The sequence below is a fragment of the Lathyrus oleraceus genome, chromosome 4 (assembly GCF_024323335.1).
Source record: "Lathyrus oleraceus cultivar Zhongwan6 chromosome 4, CAAS_Psat_ZW6_1.0, whole genome shotgun sequence".
In the NCBI taxonomy this organism is placed as follows: domain Eukaryota; kingdom Viridiplantae; phylum Streptophyta; class Magnoliopsida; order Fabales; family Fabaceae; genus Lathyrus; species Lathyrus oleraceus.
In genome coordinates, this window is record NC_066582.1 from 139,851,891 (window position 1) to 139,872,139 (window position 20,249).

General features: G+C 35.4%; 1 non-coding gene across 1 annotated transcript; it reads right to left on the reverse strand.

The window, feature by feature from the left end:
* Positions 1–19,915: 19,915 nt before the first annotated feature.
* On the reverse strand, positions 19,916–19,988 carry TRNAK-CUU (transfer RNA lysine (anticodon CUU)). Its single transcript has one exon. It is a non-coding gene; the product is annotated as a tRNA-Lys (tRNA).
* Between the last annotated feature and the right edge of the window lie 261 nt (positions 19,989–20,249).

Below are 20,249 nucleotides of genomic sequence, written 5' to 3' on the forward strand. Positions count from 1 at the left end.
TGCATCACTGTAGCATAAACCCTAAATCCCAATTGATGCCTGCCCAGATTTTTGAGTTCATACGTATGCATGTGCACTGTAGCGCCATGCACCAATAAGATTATTTCCTTTCAGCGAGCAAAACGCCACCGTTTGGTTAAGTGAGCTTCAAAATTACCAATGTGCCACTCGGTCCTTTAATTATTCAACATTATTTTATTTAATTTCACATAATTATTCCATTTGATCACTCAACTTGCAAAAATCATTTCTCATTCATTTCAATCCCAAATCCAGTGGGAATTTTTGCATCATGACCATAAGATTGTCTACTTTTTTACCATGATTTTTAATAATTTTTTGGTTGGTTGAATTTTAAATGGCCTTAGGGTTTATATCATGTGACCAAAAATTGTACCTCTTGCCATTTCTCTTGTGAAATAATCATGTTGCATCCATTTGATCTGAAAATTTTTGTGGTTATTCTACACTCATCCATGCTTATTTTGATGTAAATATCATGATTTTATAATATGTAGATTGAGAGCTTTGAATTTTGGAAGTAAGGTGTGACAACTTGTGTCACACCATGAATGTGTCATTTGCTGATTTTTGTTTACATGCTTCATGACCTCCAAATGATCCAATTTTTTGCATGAATCTCCTCTCATATGTCAAGTTGACTTGTGATTTTTTCTTGGAATTAATTGTGCTATTTTCCATTTGTTTGAGATTTTTCCTCCCTGTCTAGTCAAATGTTGACTTTTTGTGATGCACTTTGCCATTTGTTTTGTGAAATGCTCATATCGTACTAGATGGACATGAAATTTTGCATGAGATAACTAGACATCTTGAGCTTTGCATTGGTGTTGATCCCATTCATTTCTCATCTGTTTTCATTTAGTTATGATTTTTTGAAGTTGACCCATGTTTGTTTAACTTCTTTGTGCATGCTTGAATTTGCTTTGACTTCATGATTTTCATTGACTGCCTTCCACTTGTCCAAATGCAATGAAATTTGACATGCTTACCATGCTAGGTGTTAGGATTGATCATGAATTATTTGATGATTTTTGAAAATGTTTGAGTTGACTTTTGAGATAAGTCTTGCTGTTGACTTCTTTGAGCTTTCATTTGCCATGCCTTGATTTCTCTTGCTTATGAATTGATGATGATGCATGATATGAATATGAATCCAATTGGAATTGTTTCTTAATTGTTTGAACATGATTTGGATTGCTTGCCCTTTGCTGTTTTGACTTTTTCATTCTCTTTTGACCCTAGGCTTGTCCTAGTGGTCCAGTTACTTACTGTTGAGCTTATGTTTTCAGGTTGAACACCAAATGCCTCAAAGAGATCATACAAATTTGATTGAGCTTGATTATATATCATGTGTTAACCTCTTTGTTTTGTAGGTGATATGACTCATATGACTTGAGTCTTGTGCTTTGCACATTTGTCCCTCTGTGTTGACTGTTGTTTCCCAATTCCTTTTGCTTTGACTGTTGAACTGTGTACTGATCTGTTTGACCATTTCAGGTACCATTAGTTGCTTAAGTTCTTTGAACTTGCTTTGCTTTGCTATTTAGCAACTTGCTTGAGGTATAATTCCTTTTTCTTCATGTAGTCTGGAAGACCTGGCCTGTTACTTGGCCAGGCAACTGTCTGAAGTCCTCCTTAAGAGGCAATGTTTGTGTATGTTTAATTTGTCCTCGTACAGAGTCAAAGACCTCCTAAGTGAAGAGGCAATTGGCAGAACCAAGGGATAAGCAACCTAACCCCTGCTATTCAGTGTGTCTTCTGTTTTGCTCACACCACTGTGTTGATGCATTACAGATAAAAACCCAAGATCTTGTGCAATTGCACAGTTGAGTCAGTTTCAAATGTGTAGAAGGGTTCCCACCTTCTGAACCCACACATTCTTGTCTTAAGCTCTCCCAGGCCAGGGATAAGAGCAATGAGGCACACCCCTCATCTACTTTCATCTGCTTCACCTTAGCCCTTCAATGGCAAGGTTAAGAGCACCATCACCCATTTCCAGAGGTTTGTTTGTTGAGGTTGATATGACCCCTCGACTAAAACCTAACCCTTGTGTGAGCCCCTTGTGTGTATATAGTGTGTGCTACCTGTGCTTGTATGTTTGTTTGACTTGCTTCCTGTGCAAGTTAGGTTTAGTTTAGAGTAATCCTTGTTTGCTTTCGCCCTCGTTGCGATCCTTTCTCTCGCCCTCGTTGCGATCGAGCCTTTTCCTTTCTCTCGCCCTCGTTGCGATCGAGCCTTTTCCTTTCTCTCGCCCTCGTTGCGATCGAGCCTTTTCCTTTCTTTCGCCCTCGTTGCGATCGAGCCTTTTCCTTTCTCTCGCCCTCGTTGCGATCGAGCCTTTTCCTTTCTCTCGCCCTCGTTGCGATCGAGCCTTTTCCTTTCTCTCGCCCTCGTTGCGATCGAGCCTAATCCTTTCTCTCGCCCTCGTTGCGATCGAGCCTAATCCTTTCTCTCGCCCTCGTTGCGATCGAGCCTTTTCCTTTCTCTCGCCCTCGTTGCGATCGAGACTTTCCCTTTCTCTTGCTCTAGTTGCAATCGAGACCTTTGTCCCTCCGTAGCCGAACTACGGCAACTCTGATTCTCATGTTCAGATGAGATACGTAGGCACGAGATGCGATGTCTTGTCGAGTTTGACTAACAACTAACACTAATTCTCTTCTCTCGCCCTTGTTGCGATTGAGACCTCCCCTTTCTCTTGCCCTAGTTGCAATCGAGACCCTTGCTTCTTGTGCAAGTTAGGTTAGGTGTGGCTTGCTTCCTGTACAAGTCATGTCTAGGATAGGTTGGCCCTTGTGCCATTTAGCTAGAAACCTTAACTTAGGGTCGATTTTGCATGACAACATCTAGGCTCGAGTCGTAGTCTCCCTAGTGTTGTGTCTCCCTCTGTTATCTGGTTAGGCTAGATCCTTGTCCCTGCGTAGGGCAACTACATCGCCCTGATCTTCACACCAGATGAAGTATGTAGGCAGGAGATGAGCTGATCTCTCCGGGCGCCTTTTTTCTTTTTGTGTGTTGTTTGACAGTTGCTAGGCTCGAGTGCCTGACTCCTTAGCAATTTGTTGTCTGTTTGTTTGAGTGTGTGCTTGACAGTTATAGGCTCGAGTCCCCGACTCCCTATTAACTTGTTATGTTGTTGTGTGCTTGGAAGCTGATGTAAGTCCATCGAGTGGCATTTGGGTTCCAGTGTTTGTGTGTGTTTTGGTTCGGATGCTGATGTAAGTCCAGTGATTGGCATTTAGGCTCCATGTTTGCCTTCTTGTGTGTGTTCTGGTTCGGATGCTGATGTAAGTCCAGTGATTGGCATTCAGGCTCCACGTTTGCCTTTGCCTGTGTTTGTTTGTGTGCGTGTTAGCCGAGCTACGAATGCTCTGATTCTTCTCTCGTCCGAGAAGATACGTATGCATAGGATGCGATATCCTAGCGAGCATGTGTCGTTTCCCTAGTCCGAACTGCTTCGACTCTGATGTCTATGCCTGATAGACTAAGTAGGCCCAGGATACGATGTCCTGCCGAGTCAGTTTCAGTCAGTTTCTTTTGTCTCTTTCAGCCAGTGTGTGTGTGTGTGAGCAGCGTTTTAGCAACCATTTATCCTTCCTTTTGTGCGTGGATCCCGTCGAGTACTACGGATGCGTAGGGGTGCTAATACCTTCCCTTCGCATAACCGACTCCCGAACCCATTCTCTTTGGTCGCGAGACCATGTTCTTTCCTAGGTTTACTTCGAGCGTTTCCTTTCCCTCTTTTGGGATAAATAACGCACGGTGGCGGCTCTGTTGTTTCTTTCTTTTCCCGCCGGTTTTTCGCGTAATGCGACAGAGCGGCAATGGTCTGCTACATGCCGGAGCAGAAAGGAGTGTTTTGGTTCGCTTATTTCCTTTCTCGATTTGATTTGTTTTTGATTTGGGACCTCTGCACCTTCCAATTTGGATTACCCTGTTTTTAAAAGGAATTGAAACTGAATGTTTTGTTCCATGTTTATAATTAGTTATAAAACTCATAGGTAGCTGGAATTTTAGGCATTCATTTTTTACCGTATAATTTCTTTTACGTATTTTTATCAGAGTTTGTGTTAAAAAGTCTCCATAGGAGCAGCTGGATCTGAAGCTTTATTTTATATATTCAAGTAATCTTTCTTTTATTAGGTTCTTATTTCTTGTTATTGTTTTCTTTAATAATTCATTGGATTAATCATGTTTACAATTATGGAAATCTCTTTTATTGCTTTATCTCTTACCATGAGTGAGTAGTCCTCTAGGGACTAAGGGTCATGAGACCTAATTCATGACTATCTATATGATTGACTAAATCAATTATGAGAATTTGATACTCATATATTTTAAAAACATGAGTTTACTTTCAACCATTGTTACGAAAGTAAAAGAGTTCTCATATACCGATTATGATCTGAAAGGATGCATATCAGTACCCGATAACAGGTTTTCAAACAACTAAGTTTAACGACACGAAAGTGCTAAAACTAAGTTAAGTAATGTTTCATTACAATAGATATGCAAGGGTAAAAAGGTTTCGATGAATAATTCGAATAAGCGAAAGCTAACGAATTATTCGTTGAAAATAGGACAACACACTAGCGAAAGCATGTGTTGTCCATAATAATCAATTTTCTATAATTCATGCAAAAATTCTCGTAGTAGAAATAAATCGGTCATATATAGATGTTTGAGTGGGGATTGTGACCCTAAGTCATGTCTGTTTCTGATTAATTATAAGTTGTTTTCATTTAAGTTATTTCAAAAAGTGCTTTTAAAAATAATTGTTTTGACTTAAGTGCTTTTTCACTTGATTCGATCTTATTCGCCATTACTCGGTTGGTCTAGCTTTCACCGATAAGATATAACTTAGTACTTAAACATTGGTCTCTGAGGTTCGATACTTTTTATACTACTCTGACATTTCTCGTACGCTTATGGCGTGTCAGGGTCCAAGTGAACGCTTTGTTGTGTATTGTGATGCTTCAAAGATGGGACTAGGTGGTTTGTTGATACATAATGGTCAGGTTATGGCTTATGCTTCTAGATAATTGAAATTTCATGAAAGGAATTATCCTATGCATGATCTAGAGTTGCCAGCTGCAGTGTTTATGTTAAAAGTTTGGAGGCATTATCGATTTGGTTCCAGATTTGAAGTGTTTAGTAACCACAAGAGTTTGAAGTATCTATTCAATCAGAAAGAGTTGAATATGAGGCAGAGGAGGTGGCTCGAATTCCTGAAGGATTACAATTATAGCTTGAGTTACCATCATGGTAAAGTCAATATTGTAGTTGATGCTTTGAGCAAAAAGTTGTTGCATATGGTAATGCTTATGGTTTGAGGATTGGAGTTGATCGAGCAATTCAGAGATCTAAGTCTGTTATGCAAAAGGACTCCGAACAGTGTGAAGTTTTGTATGTTGAACCTAACTAGTGGTATCCTTAAAGAAATCAGAGAAGGTTAGAAAGTCGATTAGGAATTGGTTGACCAGCTAGTGTTAATCAATTAAGGTAAAGGAGATGATTTAGGATGGATGATAATGGTATGATAAGATTCAAAGAAAAAGTTTGTGTGCCTTATGTTCCAAAGCTTAAGAAGAGTATTCTCGAGGAAGGTCATAGGAGTGGTCTGAGTATTCATCTCAGTGCTACTAAAATGTATCAAGACTTGAAGAAATTGTTTTGGTGGCCAATAATGAAGAAGGATATAGTTGAGTTTGTTTACGCGTGTTTGACTTGACAGAACTCAAAGATTGAACATCAGAAGCCGTCAGGTTGGATGCAACCGTTAAGTATTCCAGAATGAAAATAGGATAGCTTTTATATGGATTATGTGACGAGTTTTCCTAAGACTTCTAAAAGGAATGATTCAGTGTGGGTTATAGTGGATAGATTAACTAAATTGGCTAATTTCATTCCGATTAAGATCAATTATCCTTTGTAGAAGTTAGTTGAGTTGTATATTGAGACGGTTGTTAACTTGCATGGTATTACTTCGAGCATTGTTTCTAATAGAGATCTGAGATTCACATCGATATTCTGGAAGAGTTTGCACGAAGTGTTGGGTATTAAGGTGAAGTTGAGTTCTGCTTATCACCCACCGATGGACAATCAGATAGAGAGGACTATCGATTCTTTGGAGGATTTGCATAGAGCTTATGTATTGGAATAGGGAGGTAACAAGACAGTTACTTACCACTGGTTGAGTTCACTTTCAACAATAGTTTCCATTCTAGTATTGGAATTGCACCATTTAAAGCTTTGTATGGTAGGAGGTGTATGACACCTTTGTGTTGGTATGATTCTGGTGAAAGTGTTGTGCTTGGACCTAAGATAGTTCAGCTGACTGCTGAGAATAATAAGATGATATAAGAAAAGATGAAAGCTTCACAGAGTCGCCAGAAGAGCTATCATGACAAGAGAAGGAAAACACTTGAGTTCCAGGAGGGAGATCATGTGTTCTAGAGAGTTACTCTGGTAACTGGCATTGGTCGCACGTTTTATCGGTCCTTATCAGATTCTTTGGAGAGTAGGAGAGGTAGCCTACCCAAGTTACCTTACCACCATATCTTTTGAATCTGAATGATGTGTTTCATGTGTATCAGCTGAGGAAGTACATTCATGATCCGTCTCATGTGATCCAATTGGATAATGTGCAAGTTATAGAGAACTTGATTGTTGAGACCTTATTGTTGAGGATTGAGGATCGTGAAGTGGAGCACTTATGAGGAAAGGAGATCACTTCAGTGAGGGTTGTTTGGGGAGGTCATGTTGGTGGCAGTGTGATGTGGGAGCTCGAGAGTAGGAGAGAGAGTGTTATCCAGAGCTTTCCTGTCAGGTAATTTTCGAAGGAGAAAATTCTTTAAGTGGGGGAGAGTTGTAACACCCTGATTTAATTAGTTATTTATTTAACTATTTCTTGATTTATCTAATTAATTTATTTAAATATTGATTTATGACGTGTTTGGCCGATGACGGCACTTGTTTTGAATTATGTGTGATTAATTATATTTTTAGTGGAGTTTAATTAATTGAATAATTGGAAATTGGTAGACTATTAAGAATTGAGCTAGATGTGTAAATAATGGAGATTAGGTGGTTAAGTGGAGTGAGGCTTATGTTTAGTTGGACGGAAATTATAATTATAAGAATTTAAATTAGGTTATAATATATATTTGGGGAATTAGAAGAGAGAAAGGTTTTAGAGCATTTTGTCAATAACATGAAAAAGAAAGAAAAGAGAGCAAGAGTCTTGGAGATCTAGGGATTTAGGGAGAGGGAACCATAGAATATTTATTTCTCTACTTGCTAAATTTACAAGGTAAGGGGAGAATTATTCATCTAAGGGTTCCTGAATCGTGAAAGGGTAGAAAGGTTTCCATTAACCTCCAATAGGATTTTCTTCTTTCTCTTTTGACTGACTATTTGATGAGTTACATGAATGTGGTTCTATTTTATGCCATGAATTAGTCCAAAAATTCATAATTGATGTGGCATGACCTCTTATTCATGTTAAATTGCTCATGAATGAAGTGTTTGTGTTGAAATTGAGGGGTTTTGTGTATTATCATGAATCTGAACTTTTGTGATTAAGTGATGGAATAACATGTTAAATCGACGAGAATCAATATGATAATATATGGTAAATGTGTATGTGTCAATTCTGGATTGTTTGGATATTTTCATATTAGAGTTTTGAGTCATAGAGTTACTGCAATGGCAGAATCGCACTTCTGGTTCGCAGGTCTGGATGATTTTGCCCAAGGAGCTGTTGTGATCGCTTCGAAATGGCAGGTTTATTGTTTTTGTGTCTATTTGTCGGTCTGTTTTCTGATTCCAATGATTGTGGGTTGCTGTTGGGTTTTGTTCAATGAGATAAATCAATATGTTAAATGATGTGTGGATATATGTTTAATATGTGAATATATGATGTGAAATGCAAGTTTAATTATGCGAATTATTATACATGCTTAATGATGATTGATGAGATGAGTAGTTCAGAGTGAGAACTACTGATAATGCATTATTACATGCCATACATCATATGTTTCATTGTTGTAAAAGAGGTGAGTCATGAGTTCGAAGAGGAGACTAGTGGCTTGTCCCGAGCTTGGAGTGGGGGCTCGAGGTTCAGAGAGGGGACTCGGTTTGTACGAAGAATCATTTGTTGTGTCAGTACCACATGCATGATTTGAGTCGACGTTGCATCGCATTATATAACGGTTGTGCTTATGAGATGTTTTAATGTTGTTGAATACTCTTGTATGGATTTGTCTGATTTTAAATGTGATTAATAGCATTATGATTGGTGATTGATTATGGTGTAGGTGAAATATGATTAAATAATATTGTGGTGCATGTTCGATGTGTGCATGATTGGGGATGTACGAATTTACCCTGATGATTTGTGCATCGATTATTATTTGAATGTATTTTCACCCCCTTTTATGTTATTGCGTTTGTGCTCCTTTGGAGTACAGAAAATCAGGTACCTGAGTAGGAGCTTTATGTAGATGATGGTGATGTGCCTCTTGAGTTTCATGTCAATCAAGTATATAGTTGGAGTTGATCTGATATGTAAGACTTTTCTTATGTTGCATATATTTTATTTATTTGGATTTGAACCACTTTTCAAACTTATTGTTGTTGAGGCTTTTTATGACGACTATTTTATAATTTTTATTGCTTATCAAATTATTCAATTTTCAATTATGTGGTTCATGTATGAGTTTTTGATGTATGATTAGAATTAAACTTGAAGAATTTATGTCTTATACATGTTATATTTATTTATTTGTCGAGTCGGGAAGTAGGGTGTTACACCGGATCCTGGATCATGTTATGTATGCATGTTTTGATTGTATGGCGTGATGCTCCACATCGGTGGATATGCTACACGTGAAATTATGCACTAAATGTTATGATCAATGCATTTAGGTGTGCCAATGTAAGATTGGACATTTACAAGGCTTGTTTCTTTATTTAAAAGATCAAGCAAGGCTAGGTCTCGGGATACCAATGTCAATTTGTGTCAATGAAAATTGGGCTTTTGTCTTTTTCTGGTTGCCAATGAAGATTGGACTTTTGGTTTAGAAGATTCCAATGAAGATAGAATTTTTTTCCTTTTATGGTTGCCAATGAAGATTGGACTTTTGGTTTGGAAGGTGCCAATGAAGATTGGAATTTTGTCTTTTTCTGGTTGCCAATGAAGATTTGACTTTTAGTTTGTGGAAAGGTTTTGAATTCTCAATACTTTGGATCCTGATAATGTTGTGGTCGCAAGGAAGATATGGATTCTCTTAGTGCCCTAAGTTTGACTTGTTGCTAGCAAGATGCGTGCTTGTTCTACAAGTCTTCATGTTATGGGAATATGTCAAATGAATGTGATGACATGTGTAGAGTGAAGCAACATGATTAATGCATGATGATGATTTATGTGGTGGTCCTAATGTTTCAACAAGTGACCCTATAATGGGTAATGTATGGTTAAGACTGAGAAGTGCTTTTGTTCTTCCATAAGGCTTCTCGTCAAAATATGATAAGATGTTATGCTAGCGTGATCTCCTGACACTCATTTCAAACTTAACGGTTGCTGGTGTCTGGCAGGGTCTGCTTGAGAAGTTTGAAAGTATGGAGAGAACTTGCCCCTCTGTAGCATGTCCTGCTCCAGTCTGTAGGGTCTTTGAAGGAATTTTCCTTCAAAAGAAGTTTAGAAATAGCTATACAATAATATGGCTCTTAGATGGCTTGCCCACATTATTTTAAACCTTGAAGCGGTATGCTCCAGATTGATTAGTTCTTTAAGCGATTTAACCTTAATTAACTGAATCCTTAGGTGATTTACCCCTTATTCAACAAAGTTTTAAGGATATATGCCTCTGGTGCGACCGGTTCTTGAAGGGATTTTCCCCTTACGGGACTTCCAAATGGCTTGCCCCAATATGAAATTGAGGTAGTTTTCCCCTGATTAACCGATTCTTGAAACAAATTTCCCCCTGATATACTGATGTTTGGAGATTTGTTTCAGAGTCACCAATTCTTGGAGTGATCTTCCCCTGATCAATAGAGTCTTTGGGTGACTTTCCCCTGATCCATAGGGTTTAGAGATGGTCTAGATTCTGGTTAGCATCGACGAATGATCAAGTTCCTCTCTGATCGCTCCTGGTTGGTATTTCCTTTATGTTAAGTACTTATTTACAGTTAAAATTGTTTATTCAAAAAATGGTAATTTAAACATGATACTCATGTAGGTTTTGAAATCAAAATCCTTATTAAAATAAGGTGGTGGTGTATATCGAGTGGACCATTGGTCCAAGTGCAGTGTTGACTTAGCTATTCAAAGTGTGAAAGAAAATGCAAGAATATGATAGCAATAAATATGATTAGCAGATTTCTAGGAGTCAGTTTAACGCAACCTTGTTGCGGTATGCTTTCAAAATAAACCCTACTTCGGTTAGGTCTTTTAAGGGTTGTATGTGGTATGGTTCACTGTTTTTTGAACAAAATGATATAAGGCTCAAATTCTTAAATTTAACCCACCGTGTTCTCCTTGATGACCTCCAGTCTTACATTTAGTTAATTCGACACACACATTAAATTTCCAAGAGGGTTTTAAACATGGAGATGTGATGATTCGAAAACCAATGAATTTTTGCTTGAGGTGGCAGTCACCCACTTTTGTTTGGTAGTCACAAAATTTTGTTTTTGTCAAGAATGTTGGTGACCCTTTCATTTTTTATATGATGGTCACCTAATCTTGTTTTTTGTTTTGGTTAAGAGCTTTGGTGACCCCTTTTTCGATTGATTTTTTTTTTGGGTTTTTTATCCCTAATTTTTGCCTGGACCGCTTCTTTGAAGCTTTCAGTCCACCGGGATGCCATGTTTTTTTTTGCCTAAGTCACCTTTTCTGGTGTTCGACTTAGCAAGCTTTTTCCATTTTCTTCTTTTCACTCTTTTTGGGAACAATATCTATGGAACTTTTTTTTGTCTGAAACAGGGTTGTGAGTGTCGTGTTATCGATTATTGAGGAATAACCATTATGAACTTTGGATTTTTACAACTTCTCGACATCGTGCGATATGCACGAGGACGAAGATTACGAGTTTTCATACAGGAAGAAACACCTTGCAGTTCCACCACCGCTCCATCGCATCGGAAGTCTTACTCTGTCGTAGCTTTCGTATCTATCTTTATTTCTAGTTCCATAACAGAACAGTTACCATAACACCAAACTTAAAGTGTGAATAATGTCCCTAATGTAAGCCTTATGAGTTATGACACGACATAACCTAAAATTTAAAAACTAACTAAAACTAAAATTTCATTCATGATGGGTTGGTCAGGTGGTTTTATCTCTGTTAGGCTTGAAGCCTAATATTCATAAAAAAATATGAATCAAAGAGGTATGAATCATAGTTGACCATGAAAGGGGATGCATTTTTCCTAGCGCACTATTTTGTTCTCTTATGGGGCCTAGACTGTTATGGTTCCATGATAAAAGGTTAATTTAAAAGAGGTAGGTTACATGTGTTTGCTTTGAAAAATTGTAGAGGTGAAACATATGTTTTGTTTAGATGGGGGATGGGAGAGCACTTGAGGGTTTTTATCTCTTAGGATTCTGAGAGTGAGAATATGTGAGAGAGAAAATGGAGTGTACGGTTATAAACCATTTGCTAGGATGTTTGGGAGGTAAACTTGAAAAATTAAAAATTACAAAGAGAAGTAATTGTTTGTTACTACTAAATAAACCAAAATGTTTGGGATAAATGTAGACATGCATATGGAGACAATGCCATTTACTTTGTAGGCAAGGTACGGCGTAGCAGGGCATGCGTACAATCTCCGAGGCCTTGCTTTCACACATTATTTTCTCTTTTTTTCCCTTCAAATTCAGTTTTCCATTATTTGGCATGATATAAGTCTTCAGGCTTCCATATTCTATCCAACTTGTCATCATCAAAACTATAAATGCAAAACTAAATAATTCTAAGTTGTTTCCTAGTAACACTATTTTTAAGTGTTACAACCCGACTTAAGAAATTTAATCTCAATTATCCAGCTTTAATGTGATCCTTGTGTTATTCATAGGATCACCAAGATAAGTCTTCACTCTTTCTTCCATTGGCCTTAAATTCATTTCTAGTTTATTCATTAAGATGGTGTACAACCTCATGAGGATAAATTTTTACATGTTTAAAAGGGCTCGACCATCTTAACTTTAATTTACCTAGAAATAATCTAAGTCTAGAGTTATATATAATAACTTTTTGGCCTTCCATTAACTCTATTTTCTGACATTTTTTGTCATTCCATTTTTTGTTTTTTCTTTATAGATTTCAACATTCTGATAAGATAAAAATTTATGTTCCCTCAACTCATTGAGTTGCAACATTCTTGCTTGTCTAGCAACTTTCAAGTTAAAATTTAGTTTTTTAATGGCTTAAAAGGCTTTGTGCTGTAATTCAATGGATATATGAAATTTATTCTCATAAATTATTCTATGAGGAGACATCCCTAAAGATGTTTTAAAAGCAGTTCTATAGGCCTACAAAGCATCATCCAAATGTTTGGACCAGTCCTACCTAGAGGGTTAACTACATTTTCAAGGATTCCCTTAATTTCTCTATTGAACAATTCAGTTTGGCCACTACTTTGTGAGTGGTAGACTGTGGAAACTTTCCTATGTTTCCAAGTCATAATCGATTATCATCATAGCATAATCGACTCTGATGTTGATCTGATCCTAAAAATATTTCATTTCTTGTCTAAATGCTTTACTATATAAAGAGGCCTTGAGTTCATTTAAAAACACACAAAATTACGAATATTACTTTCTCCTATACTCTTTCTTACTCCAAAATATAATTTTAGTGGTGAAAGAGCAAACACTTAGTAATCGCTATTTTATCTTTGAGATATGTATTTGTAAAAGAAGAAAGGATTGTTCTCTTGAACTCTAAGAAGTTATAAAGATTGCAAGTTGAACATGAGATAAAAGTTTGTTATAAGAAGGTTATGTGTTAAGTCTATGTTAAAATCTTTGTGGTAGTGAAAATTTCATAATGTTATCCTTGAAGACTAGACGTATGCATCATGGTTTTAAACCGAACCAGAATAAAATTCGATGTGGTTCTTCTATGATCTCTTAACTCTTAATTTTCTTTAAGTTATTTACTTATCTCTCTTATCTTCTTCAAATTAATTTAAAAAATAATTTAATTTTATATTTCTTTAAAAAAACTATATCAAAATTCACCTATTTCACACTATTGTGTTTGAAGTTATTTAAGTAACTTTTAAGCTCTCAGGATCATTTGGATACATCTCCTTGTAATGTTTTGTCTTTTCAGAAGAAAGAAGATAACCATCATCTTTTCATTGATTGTGTAATATTTAAAAGGCCATGAGGAGTTATTAAAAATTGGGTTGGCTAGAAGGATGGCGGTCCGGAAAGGGGCTTGGCCACTTTCATCTATCAGTGTCATGAATAGAAAAATTCGGAAGGTAGAGTGTTAATGTTGAGAGAATAAGATAAAATAAAAGAACTTTTCATTATTTAGCAGAGCAGAAAAGTTATATGTTTATACAAGATCTAGGCTCATATATATATATATATATATATATATATATATATATATATATATATATATATATATATATATATATATATATATATATATATATATATATATATATATATATATATATATATATATATATATATATATATATATATATATATATATATATATATATATATATATACTCCTATGAATAAAGGGAATACTAACAGTATGGGGAAATACTAATAATATGGAGGAATATAAAAGATATGACAGTTACAATATAATTATGTACATTAATATCTCCCCTCAAGTTGGACTATGGATTGAACATAGATTCAACTTGGACAGAAAATCAAAAAAAAATGGAAAGTGTAGAGGCTTGGTGAACATGTCTGCTATTTGAGAGCTGCTTGGTACAGGGAGTAAGTGTATGAGCTGTGACTGAATCTTCTCTCTAATAATATGACAATCTAGCTCAATATGCTTGCTTCTTTCATGAAAAGTGGGATTATGAGCCAAATAAATGGCAGATTTGCTGTCACAGAAAACTGATGCAGGATTTGAGAATTGTATTTTGAGATCTTGAAATAAGTATTGCAACCATTGAATTTCACAAGTGAGGGAAGCTAGTACCCTATATTCTGCTTCAGTGGAGGATCTTGAAACAATATTTTGCTTCTTTGATTTCCAGGAAATTAATGAGGAACCAATAAACACGCAATAACCAATCATTGATTTTCTAGTTTCATGACATCTTGCCCAATCAGAATCTGCATATCCAGTCAGTTTTAAAGAACTAGAAACAGGGAAAAATAAACCTTTTGTAGGGGCAGATTTAAGATACTTCAAAATTGTAGTAGCAGCTGCATAATGAGGAACCAGAGGCTTATAAACAAATTGACTCAAGTGTTGTACAGAAAATGAAATATCAGGTCTGGTATTGGTCAAATAAAGAAGCCTTCCTATGAGTCTTCTATAAGATGAAGGATCCTCTAAAAGAGCACCATCGGTACCAGACAGTTTGGTAGTTGGATTGAAAGGAATTTTAGATGATTTTGTTGCCAAAAGACCAGCATCTTGCAATAATTCAAGGGTATACTTTCTTTGATTAACAAAAATACCCTTGGGAGACCTTGCAATCTCAAGCCCTAAAAAATACCTAATTTTTCCAAGGTCTTTGATTTTGAATTTCTGATCTAGAAAATGTTTAACAGCTTGAATTTCTTGAGAAGAATTTCCAGCTAATACTATATCATCCACATATACTAATACTGCAGTAAATTCACTATTAGTAGACTTGGTGTATAAAGAGTGATCAGAAACAGATTGTTTGTACCCCAAAGGGATTTATGCAATTTACAAACCTTATTAGAGCCAGTGATGGAAGGATAACCAGGAGGTAATGACATATATACTTCCTCGTTTAAATCACCATGAAGGAATGCATTGTTAACATCTAATTGCTCAAGATCCCAACCTTTAATTGATGTCAATGCTAACAAAAGTCTAACAGTAGTTATTTTAGCTACAAGAGAGAAAGTATCAAAATAGTCGATTCCTTCCATTTGGTGATACCCTTTTGCAACTAATCTAGCCTTGTATCTCTCAATGGAACCATTTGCATGATACTTTATTTTGTACACCCATTTACATTCAATTGGAGTTTTTCCACGAGGGAGATTAACTACTGACCAAGTTTTGTTTTCATCAAGTGCGAATAACTCAGCATCCATGGCTTTTCTCCAACAATCAAGTTTAGAAGCTTGGTTAAAAGTTTTAGGTTCAATAATAGCAGAAATTGAACAACAAAAAGATCTATATTCTGGAGCACAATTGTCATAAGAAAGAACAAATGAAAGTGGATATTTGGGATACAAATTATTATTATTAGCAGAACCTGTAGTAGAGTAATAATGATAATCTTCTAAGTAACTAGGACGAATGATTGTTCTAGTAGCTTTCAAAGATTATCATGAGAAGGTAGAGGAGTAAGATTAGGACTATCATGAGAAGATGCGGATAAAGGTGCGTGGCTGGAAGATGTTGGAGATGATACAATAGGGTCATGTTCTATGTTAACAGAGTTAGGAGAGGTACAATCAGGTTCTATCATGACAGGTAAGGGTAAGGAATCAGGTGTACTAGAAACAGGATCATCAAGAACAAAATTTGATGGTATAGGCTTAGAAAAAACAGAGGCATTATGAACAGGTTTAGAGTTTTGGAAAGGAAAATATGTTTCATAGAAAACAACATTTCTAGAAACAAAAATATCATGTGAACTTAGATCATAGAGGATATATCCCTTAGTACCATCCTTAAATCCTAAAAAAAACAGTCTTTCTAGCTCTAGAATCAAATTTGGTTCTATGAGCTTGTAGGGTAGTTGCATATCTCAAACAACCAAAAACTTTAAGATGGACAAGAGATGGAGGTTGCTTGTAAAGTAATTCGTAAGGACATTTGAGATTGAGAAGTGGACTAGGAAGTCTATTTATGATATGAACAACATGTTTAACACTAAAATTTCACATGGTTAAAGGGAGATTGGAATGGAAAGAAAGAGACCTAGCCACATTAAGGATATGTTGATGCTTTCTTTCAACAATCCCATTTTGTTGAGGTGTTTCAACACAAGACTTTTGATGAATTATGCCTTTAGAAGATAAGAAATCTCCCATGGCAAATTCAGTGCCATTATTTGACCTAAGACACTTTAAAGTTGTGTGAAATTGATTTTCAATAAAGGCAACAAAGTTAATGAGACTCTTTTTGGTTTCATCCTTTGTTTTAAGAAATATAACCCAAGTAAATCGTGAGTAATCATCAACCAAAGTAAGAAAATATTTATGGCCTATCAGAGAAATAGTAGAATATGGACCCCATAAATCAGCATGTAAAATATCAAAAGGTGCAAGAGATTTTGATATACTTTTTGGAAAAGGTAATTTCTTTTGTTTAGCAAAATGACAAGAATCACAAGGTGACATATGATTCTTACTTGGTACAAAAGGGAAATTTTTGGAAATAATTTGTAAACCACTATCTGAAATGTGGCCTAATCTTAAATGCCATAAAAGAGAAGGATCAGTAGAAACAGAATTACAAACAGGTGCAACATAGCTGGTGGAATTTTCATGATCTATGACATATAATCCTCCTTGAAGCCTAGCTATACCAATCACTGTCTTGGAACAATTCTACAAAATTTCACAGGAATGAGATGTGAAATTCACACAATAGTTATTAGTAATGACTAGCTTAGTAACATAAATTAAGTTCACATGAAAAGATGGTATATAGAGAACATTAAGTAAGGTAAGGAAGGGTGAGATAGTGACGGTGCCTGCTATGGAAGCGAGAATTTGTGTTCCATTTGGTAAAGAAACAGATATAGGAATGATGTTCCTATATGTACTAAAACAACTCAGATCAAATGTGAAATGATCAGTGGCACCGGTGTCCAAAATCCAAAGATGTGAGCACTTACCGTTACCATTAGAAGACTGAGAATTGAATGCAAGGGGAGATGTTGAAACAGAATTAGAAGTAGGTGAAGGTTGGGATTTGAATTGTTGGACTAGACCAAGAATTCCATGATATTGCTCTTGAGTGAAACCAAAAAGTGGTTTTGAATTAGAATCCAATTGTGCGGAAGAACCATGTATTGTACCATTGGGTGGTGCAACACTGTTAGCCTGTGTTGACTGTGATGTGTTCTTGCCTTTACCCTTATAGCCAATAGGGTAACCATGTTTGATCCAACAAGTTTCAAGTGTGTGATTTGAGCGGTTGCAGTGTGTACAAAAGCGATTAGCTCCTTTTGAACTATAATTTTGACCTTTACCTTTGAAATTGTATTTCCCATGGAAATTACCAGAATAAGAATTGGCCAAAAGAGCATTAGAAGAATTCATATCAGGAGCATCTATAACAATTGAATCAATCACAAAATTTCCAATTTCTCTCTCTTGTTGAATTAACATTGAGAAAACAATATATATGTCAGGTAAAGGATTCATCAGCATTATTTGAGATTTTGTATGAGAGAACTTGTCGTTTAATCCCTTAAGAAATCTAACGACATAATCTTGTTGACGATAAGTTTTGATTGAATCAATTGTTCCACAAGTACATGCAATTGCACACTTACAGTGAGGAATGGGTCTATAATTTTCCAATTCATCCCATAAAACCTTCGATTGAGTAAAGAAATCGAAAATATCAAGATTACCTTGACGAAATTTATAGAGTTCTTCCTGAATATCAGAAATACGAAAAATGTCTCCTTGCGAAAATCTAATTCTGAGATTTTTCCAAACACCGGCAGCAGTATCGATCCATAAAACCGAACGTGCAATAGAATCAGAGATAGATCGATGAATCCAAGCTAAAACCATAGTGTTGCAGCGAATCCATGGGCCATAGAGAGGATCGGTTATCGAAGGTTTGGGAAAACTACCATCGACGAACTTATCTTTGTTCTTTGAAATCAAAGATATGTTCATGGATCTTGCCCATGTATGATAATTCTTGTGATCCAGAGGTGGAGAGACAAGAATCAAAGCCGAATTTTCGTTTGGATGCAAATAGTAAGGGTTTGCGGAATTTGTTGAGAAATCAGAATAATCTGTGGTAGCCATAATTGAAGGAAGATATTTGCAGAAATCAAAAAGAAAGATGCAAGGATTTTGTATGAGAAGATTAGAATTGGAAAGAACAATGGCTACCAAAGCTTTATTGCTCTGATACCATGTTAATGTTGAGAGAATAAGATAAAATAAAAGAACTTTTCATTATTTAGCAGAACAGAAAAGTTATATGTTTATACAAGATCTAGACTCATATATATACTTCTATGAATAAAGGGAATACTAACCGTATGGAAAAATACTAATAATATGAAGGAATATAAAAGATATTAGAGTTACATTATAATTATAATTATGTATTTAATATATAGGCATTGTAACTTTGATATGGTTATCAATTTTATGGAATCCGTAATGCAATCTTATATAATGTTGTTATTCTTAACTTTGAGGATTGTCTTTTGTCTATTAAATTCTTGTCTTCGAAGTGATCTATATTAAATTGCAAAAATCATTTTAGATGTAATTTTTTTAATGGTTTAACTCTCCCCTAAACTATATTATGAGATAACTTGTGTATGGGTTAAAGTCCTCGTATACTCAGTTTTATTAATATATTAAAAATAATAATAATAATTTGGGAGGCCTGTGATGGAACACACTTGCATTACATTTTGGATTAGGAAAAAAAATAAGTTTCTTTGAGTAATTTAAGAGTTATTCTATCCTTTTGTCTCTAAGCCAATAACCTAAACATTTAACATATTTTCTTTGATGGAAACCCCTCACAAACCTATCAACCCTTATCAATATTTAGTCAGAAAGAGTACTTCGAGTTAAGATCCATCTTTAATTTCTCCATTGTTGTACTCATGATAAGATTTTTTTTCTTCATAATTTAAAGTTCCTTTTGAAATAGTATCCTCACTATATTTATTTTTGGCACCTTCTTTGAAATTCTACTCCATATTGTGTCAATGTGATGTTTAAAAGACCTAACCCTTTCATTAAAGTTGCTTTATCCATTGTTCTCATATCTCTAGATAAGGGTTATTCTCTTTGTTTACTAGTCTTGATTTTGATAATGTTTTTATGCCTAAAGGTAGTTAACACTTTTCTCATATGAATATTCTCATTCTTTATTTTTGAACACATTGATCTTTCATTGAAGAGAAAAAAACATTGTGAATTGAAACGCACCGTGCTCAATTTATTTGGAAATAGTTACTATCAATTATTGTTTCTTTTATTGATGCTTTTGTTTTTATTTTATACATGTAAAAAACTAATGTATATAATCATTGAGAAGCTGATATTTGTAATGATATTATGCTTTGAAAAAGAAGGCAAAAAAAAGTGAAAATTTAAGAAAGCATATTTTGAATGAGTGACTTTATAAAAAAGTAGATGAAGAAAAAAGCAAAAATGGGCCAACAAATCTTTGATAATAAATAAACCTTTAAAGATGAAGAAAATGCTATGAGATTAAAAACAGCTGGGCACATAACCACGTGAATGTTGGTCCCATCATTCTGCTGTGTGTTTTATACTTAGTACCAATGGGTAATTAAAATTGTTGAATTTAATGCATAAATGAGAGGGGTATGAAACTTAATAAAACGTATCGTTGGTAAATCAGAAAGCCCAAAATGAAAGTTGGGCCTGGGCTAAAACGATCCATATGTTAATGGGCCTAGTTCAGAGGCTTTATCAAAAAATTTAATTGAATTGGATAAAATAGAAAACTAACGCCCACCGTGGGGCTCGAACCCACGACCACAAGGTTAAGAGCCTTGCGCTCTACCAACTGAGCTAGACGGGCTGTTGGTTGACATTTCCGGGTTTTTTACTTTGACACTATACTTTTATACTCCAAATTTAAACGTAATTCTTTGGTTAGAACTACAATTCTGAAACCTAGCAATTTTCTGAAGACGTTTGCTTTATTCATCCATGAAAATAATCATGAAGGAGCTTGTGTTCTAACATTTCAAAAAAGTGGAAATAATTTAAAGTTCAACTGAACTGTAATAAATTTTCATTGACATTAAAAGAAATGGCGAATCGGTCTCTTTCAAATCAA